The sequence below is a fragment of the Trichoplusia ni genome, chromosome 8, assembly GCF_003590095.1.
Source record: "Trichoplusia ni isolate ovarian cell line Hi5 chromosome 8, tn1, whole genome shotgun sequence".
NCBI lineage: Eukaryota > Metazoa > Arthropoda > Insecta > Lepidoptera > Noctuidae > Trichoplusia > Trichoplusia ni.
The window spans coordinates 3,221,596-3,229,833 of record NC_039485.1 but is presented as its reverse complement, the minus strand read 5'-3'; positions in this window follow the sequence as shown (position 1 = coordinate 3,229,833).

The window sequence follows — 8,238 nt, the reverse complement described above, 5'->3', positions numbered from 1 at the left end:
GTCAAGTGTTTGGATTACGAGAGCTTTAATAGCTTTTGTATCGCGAACATTTATCCTTTTTACTAGTAATCGCCTTTCAGCCGTTTCATTTCACACGATTCAGGTCTTGAAAAAAAAACGGTAACACTGTGTAACATGAATGAAATACATTTTGTTTTGTAAATCTTCAAGCAAAAAAAATGAAACTAGAACAAAAAAACATAAATAGTTAAAATTCTGTTAAATCAATCCATTAATATTTTCTTCATAAACTACATATGTAGTCAAAGAGTCCCACTGCAAGGCAAAACTCTTCCTTCCTCTTCCTTTTTCCATTTTCATTATATTTATTCAGACATTCCTCAAGGAATTCAAACTTAACATTGATGGTAATTACAAATAAATGGGTTCGTAAAATGTCTTCGTCACTCTTTGCTATGTCAATCATATCGCCTAACATAATAATGAATTTGCCACTGAACATGCAAAAACAGTGACATACAGCAAAGTATTATAACAAAACAATACACACTTTCATTTCACAGAACATAAAGCTTAAAACAATAATTAAAAACAATTTTGTCATTCTCAAAGCGTCAAAACGAGAATTAAAAATATAAAGACGCACAGCAATCTGAAATTGAATCAGTACCAAAACTTTAAAGAAAAAAAAATATACGATGTTAATTGACATTTAAAATTGAGAACCGCTTATGTTATTTGAGATGTTTCGAGATACCGTAGCATGGGATTGAAGGGAAACTTAAGTTTACTTATAATCTGAGCAGTGTTTATTATAAGGTAAAGTCGATTTTTCTGGTTATTGAGGATCGGTATTCGAAATTCCGTAGATTTTTCATTATTTAAATAAAAAATAAGATGATGTTGAGTAATCCCACCTGGGCCCTGATTCTGCTATTCATTCAGCCATCAATAAATTTGAAATTATTCCTATTATCTTAAGCATTTTGCCAATACAATTATTGAAAGTCGATTTTTTTGACCTGGAGTATAAAGTCCCGTACTGAATTTCCAATTATTGTGTAGAAAAATGCTTAAGAAAATACGAAAATTGACATTTTAAGCCGAATTTCATTCATTCATCGGCCGTTATTTACAGCAGAATTGGGGCCTGATCGGTACCTCAAGTAAGAGAATTGGAATCTTGAAGATGAAAACTTTATTTTGATGTCTTGGTCTAGAATATAATCTGAAATGCTCAATCGGCAAGTGACCAAACTGAATGATAAATTCTGATTCCTACTCCGTGGAAACCCAGGCTTCTCATATTACCACAACAGCAAAGAATGTCAAGTCGAAGTTCGAAGTACGAAATTCAACTCCTCCGAAACGGCTCGAATGATTCTCATGAATTTTTGTTTGCATATTGGGTAGGTCTGAGAATCGGAAAACCCCATTCCTAATCCCATTTTCTTTACTACCTAACTCATATGTATGGCGAAACAACGTTTGCCGTTATAGCTTGTAATTGAATGTTGATTGCGTCTACACCCCTTAATGAATTCTCCTAATCTGCAATATTGTTGTTTGACCAACTAAAGAAAATTAAGCGGTACTTCAAACTCGTTATTTGTTTGCTTTTAAGCCTGAATTTGAGAGAACAAATAAAATAGTGTTCAACAAAATATTTATGTTTATGTTCCTTTCAAGTTTAACGTTCAGTAATTTGCTGTTTCGCGAAATGTAATAATAGTAATAGGCTTGAATAAACACTATTAACACTAACAAATTTCGAAGTACGCTCAGTCAAAAAGTTTACTAACACAAGCAGATTTTGCAAACAACTGTACTCAATCAAATTCAATGGACTTGTTGTGGTAAAAACACCACTAGACACCAGTTCCTACATGTTATTAAACCATATTTATTCTTATGAATATGATATGTCAAACGACTTCTGTGGCTGACTGTACCAAAACACGAAGATCTAAATCAAATATGACATTTTTGTTTCGCTTGTAATGTTTTCAGATTATTTGTATTAAAAGTATAACGACAAAATCTGAGAACTAAAAGGCACCTAAACATCTGTCCGTTCAATAGGGCGAGATATGAGGGCTGTCAATACGGAGAAATATTTTTTGTTAATTAAGATCTAATATTTAAAACAAATAAAAATGCTATACAAAATAAATCTTATGGCATCTAAGAAATAAACTTCATCTTTATTAAAGAAGAAAACACACTACTTCAATGACGACCTCCATGGTCGAGTGTACGCACCGGTTTCAAGGTGTCGCTAGTTCTGAGGTCCCGGGTTCGATCCCCGGTCGAGTCAATGTAAAAATTCACATTTCTACATTGTCTCGGGCCTGGGTGTTTGTGGTACCTTCGTTGTATCTGAATTCCATAACACAAGTGCTTTAGCAACTTACTTTGGGTTCAGAAGTGATGTTGTCCGCGCATTTATTATTATTTATTATTTATCTCCTACATTTTGGTTAACTTTAGGTTGAGTAAAGTATCATCTTGAAGGAAAGCCTGCATAAACAGGTTCAATTTTCAATTAAATGTTTTCATTAAGTACAACAATAATTACCTTGTGCGGCAGCCCTAGTACCTTCGGATCCGGACGACGCTCGCACTCAACACACTGACACACATTTTTGTTGCCGCGCAATTTTATTTATTTACACGTATTTAAGTATTCGCCGCTCGTTGCCAGCTATTAGACTCATGTGATGAATTAGGTATCACGAAACTTGTTAGCAAACGGTTTTGTCAACGATAGCAATCTAGGTCTTCGGATTTATAGATTTCTAAGACTTGTTTTGTCGCACTTTTGTGGTAGTTCTTAATATAGTTTAACGGGCTTTTAAGAAGCTTGATGGTTTTTGGATGGCTGATGTTTTAAAATAATTTTTTAATGACTGCCGACTGACTGCTTAGATTTTATTTCTCTTTTAATTTGTACGTAAGATGATGTACTATGTAAGAAAAACTGTATTAATCATCATAAACTATGTTAAGATACCTACACTGAGATTAGCGTGGGAAAAAAGGATCCGAAAGGGTTACCGTGGTCCGGTACAGAAAAGGCAACGAAAAAAGCTTGGTCGGGTTTAAGGCAGTAAAAGTATGGCACTCCCTTACGCTGAACTCAAAACTTATCAAAATGATTTCCCAACCGAAAAAAATATATAAAAGTCCCATACATCTTATTCTATACAATTTACGTGGCAAATAAAACTGACATCAAAAGCCAATAATCTCATGTAAAAAGAGATCTTTTATCCTCAACATCTGCAAATTAACTTTGAGTCGTATTTTCCTCAGTTTATGAGCTGCTTTCGAGTTTAGTATTGGATGTATCGGAAAAGATTTACAGCCTTTTATACGGTAGGCGTTACTTATATAAAAATGCCTGTACTATGTAGTTTTGAAACGAAACTCTTTAGTGGAAGCGAGCTATCTAATGAACATTATTTTTAGCAAGGAGTGAAGTCCTTATGGACACTCGCTTCCTCGGGGGAGGGAACGGGTAGTGTCAGACTGTTACTGACTAAACCTGCCCGTGCTACGTCATCCGCGTTTTTGTGCCGTTGTATGGCAATGCGTTGCAATCCCTTATACACAACACTACACACGTCATTTTTACAGTGCCATCACTCTTGAAAGCTAAACACTACCTTTATCTTCATTGCAGTTATATTATTTTAATTTTGGAAGTGAGGTACCGTTTCTACTATTTCAATGAAAGAGCTCACAGTACAAGTGCCGAACTCATTCTTAGGATGTTTTTCTGAAGATTTATAGACGTTAAATTGATACTTGTAATTCGATGTTTTCGAATTTATGTAGGTAAGGTTTTATTAGGTATGGCACTCCTTGTTAAAGCTGTTGAACAATTATTTGAAGCGAAAAGCACAAATGTGACCATAGACACCCAGACAAAGGACAAGCAATTGTCCTTTGTCTGGGTGTCTATGGTCAACTCATTTGAAAATGGAAATCTTGTCTAATGTTGTCAACCAAATGTCGCTGAGTCTTAGACTTAAATAATTATATGCGCGATTTTTTTAATAATTGACTAAACTAGGAGTATTTAATGTGTTTATGATATCAAAAACTCATGGTCATATAAATATCCTTTCGAAAGACGAAACTTGTTCATCAAAAAATTGTGATCAAAGGTTAAATTGCAATAAACTTCAGAAAAAGTTTCAACCATAGTTCAAATCACTCTTATGATCCATTTAACCTGATATTCCAACGCGTTACCACAAAAATGTAATTGAATCTTTATCATACAATTATCAACACTTAAAACTCTCGAACATGCAACAACTCCTTATCGTAATATAAATCTGAAACGATACAATAAACACACATAATAGTACCTTTCGATCCCTAATAGCTACATTACACGAAGTAATCACGCGATTATAGCCTTTATTCCAAGTACTTACGAGCTAAGTTAACCACTAATCATTTTAAACGTAATCAATAGTTCGATGAAATATATCCGCCAGTAAAAATTGCGATCCCATTACATACAACCTGTTTGAAGGTATTCATACAAAATCATTTACTTTCTCTTAGAAAATCTCGCTGGTGTACTGCCTATCGTATTTTGAAATTGGGTGGTAATAATTATTTGATTTATTGATGGTTACGTTTACGTTCGATCGGTCCATTTATGGAAGGTTGAATAACTGGCTTTAAGACGTGTTAAGAACGCTTGCATGGATAGAAATGACGGTTCTAAGTTACGTGATTTTTCGAAATAAAATGTCATTTTCATTACATTGAGCGTTTTAATGTTTACAATAGGGTTTTTGACAAAAAAACTATTTAGTACATGAAATGAAATGAAATCATTTATTCTGCAAATAGGATATTTCATCACTTTTACATGTCTTTTATGAGAACGCTGGAGCCGACTTTCCCTATCTTACTACCCTGAGAAGAAATGTCGAAACAAACTCGGACAGATTGCCAATAAAATATAGGGTGTGTTATTCTTCGCAAAAATATTTATTAATGAAATTTTACCTAATTACATGTGGAAAGTACATGTTATTAGGTAAAATTTCATTATTGTTTTTATATCATGAATATTATCAGAGTAACCCACAACTGAGCAAATTCCTCAATTTGTTTGTCTTCTGATTTGTTATTTTTCCTTCGGAGATTAAGCTATCTTTTTTTAGGGATCCTATGTGTGTTTGTTTGTCTGGCCTATGTCTATTTTTACGGAAAGCTCAGAGTCGCGAGTGCGACGTAATAAACTGATTTTATGATGCATGATTTCTATGCTACTGAAATAAAGCTTATAAATATTACTACGACATCTCGTGTTCAAATAAAGTGCAGTAAACCAGTGCAACTGTCTTCACAACATATTATTATATTAAATCGAGCTAGAAATAAATATGATATATTATCAGTGTTCATAATCGATCAATACCCGTCAGTATCAGCGAGTATAGCAATATTTACAAGTCATTATTGAGTAAACAAACAAACAAACAAACGAATAGACAATAATAGTCGTATAATGTTCTCTGATTGATGAAGTCTGTAACGATCGTGCGTTGCAATCTGTCCGTTTAGTAAACAGGATAATTATTTCCAGTAAATGTTGTATTGATAATTACTTACTGAGATAAATATCGAAGTTTTGTTCCATGGATAAAGTCGGTTATATGTCAAGTCGTACTAGATCCTATAGCTTTTAACATTTCGTATGGTGGTTACAATTATGTAACTTTAACATGACCGGGTATAACAGGGCCCCGATTTTGCTATTTACAATGGCCAATGAATAAATGTCAAATGGATTACTATTCTTATTTTTGTAAGCATTTTTGCTAACACTATAATTGGAAATTAAGTACGGAGTGGAATACTCATGGTCAATACATAGAATTACAACTATTGTGGAGGCAATATGCTTAAGAGAATAGGAATACTGCCATTCATTCATTGGTCGTTGTAAATAACAGAATGAGGTAGGATTGTAATACACAAAAAGCGCTAATATCGCCAATAAATTGCCACATTATAAATTAACTTAAAGCTAAAAAAGGAACTATGATTACAGAATGAAAGTATTTTTCGTCACGCAGAGTGGTGACGTCAACTTCTCGGATATCCGTACAGTCAAAACGCAACACTATTTGTATTATATAATAGTTGTTAGTTTAAAATAATAGAAAATTATAAACACTTCAACAGCTCATAAATCTTTCTCGAAGTCTGCCTTATCTAGCTACTTGTTAAGCCACAACACAGTTCTTTGTCATCTCTTATTCAGCCTGCACATTTACTTTCTGTCATACCCAATACAGTTTACTTAGAAATAAAAGTTTATGCAAACGATCCACAGACCAGTCAAAGATGCTCGGTACATACCAATTAAAAATGTTCTTTACAAATACTTTCTAATCGTACAGACGGCTTCTCAAGTTTGTTTTAATTTCTAACTACAAATAAATGGTAATCAAGTGGGTCTTAACTCTCTAGAAACAATATTGACGATAAACGTGTGTATTGAGGGAAAACTTTTACTTATGTGATGAAAATTTGTCACTTGTTAAAATCTAAACGGTTTATCGAAGTAGTCAGAGGGTTAAAAATCTTGCAGGTGATTAGAAGTCGGCCGCCTTTTTTTAAGTCATTGCTTTTGTATTTCAATGTTCATTAATTCGCCATTTAACTTACCTGGTAACGAAATTTTTAGACATGTGTCCAAAAATACCTAGACCCCGCCGCACCAGCACTTTTGAGAGAAAAAAACGCACACTGAACAAGAACAAAAATATCTCTAAAAGACAGACCCAATTAAAAAAAATGGCAAACGCAAAAATGGCTGAACAATTTTCCATCCAATTATGTCCGACGAATGCGGACAAAGTCTTATCAACGAAGGTTTCCTTAAGCAAGATAGGAAAGTTGAAAGAAGTCGTAGGGCCCGCCCACGCTTGTTCAAAACTTAATTACCAACCGGCTGGAAAAGAATGCTAATTAAACTCTCTTACACGCATGCCAACGTCGCCCTAGTGTCAATCGTGTTTTTCGTTTATACACTTGCGGTCAAATTAATGGCACACTTATTTCATTTTGTTTTTTTTTTTATTCTTCCCTTTGAAACACTGGTAACTTCACTTAGTTTTGAAACACTGGTAAATCTCGTACTGCTATGTTAGATTCAGATTTAATGGTAAAGATATAGATCTAAGAGGTAATCCGGGTTCATCCTCTTGCCAAGTGACGTTTTTACAATCGTTAACGTCAATGAAAAGCGCCCGAATGTGTGGAAATGACATTTATTTTCGACAAGCACGTGAATTTGATCTGTCATCTCCATAAAATCGATCGCTTTCTATTGTCAATAACGACTGTAGAAGACTGTAGAAGAATAGTCACCAGGCTAAACAGGCAGGAGATAATTTAATTTTTTCCTTTTACTAACTCAGCCTAACGTGTCTTATCTCTTTACGCGCACCATTACACATAAATTCAATTTATTAAGGAACCTTTCTTTTCGAGTCTCTGATTAATCGCATTTATCCGGGCCCAGATAATAATATAATGTCTACACGTATGTTATGATAATTACATTTCCTTCCTTCGGAGTAAGCAAACTTTTTTATGTTGTGAATATCTGAATAATCTGAATACTTTTCCATCAATATATGATTGGGTATAGAACATTTTTTATTTTAGTCAGTTATTTGACATTTTAAGGACGAGCAGATTAAATTTTAGTCATGGAAAAATTTAGTTTTGGAAAACAAACTGAGAAATCACAGACAAAAATAGTTCATACCAGTTTCGCGTTTCACATTAGCGACTTGTCAAATTAACTACACAAATTAAAAAAAAAACTGAGTATGAGTTTATTATTAACAGGATGATAACCGTATTATATCATATTGAAATTCATAGTTACAATGGATCAAAGTATCAAAAATCGGGCCTCAACAACAATAAAAAAATAATAATTATCGCCTATCAACGCAGTTTCTTATCTGGCCTCCTTGCTCTCTAAGATGGCGTTATCATCAATCAAATCACAATACAATGAGATCGTTTTCATTTTGACACGAAAGTGTTCGATTATTATACAGTACACAATGGCGAAATTATCTTGTTACGATAATGTTGGTTATATAATAGAGCTCTTTTTGAACAGGCGTAATTTATGATGATACATTGTACGTATGAGGTTTTGCTAATCTTATTAGAAAAAGATGGAGATTTTTTGCTTGTTCTTAAATAACTCCCTCATTA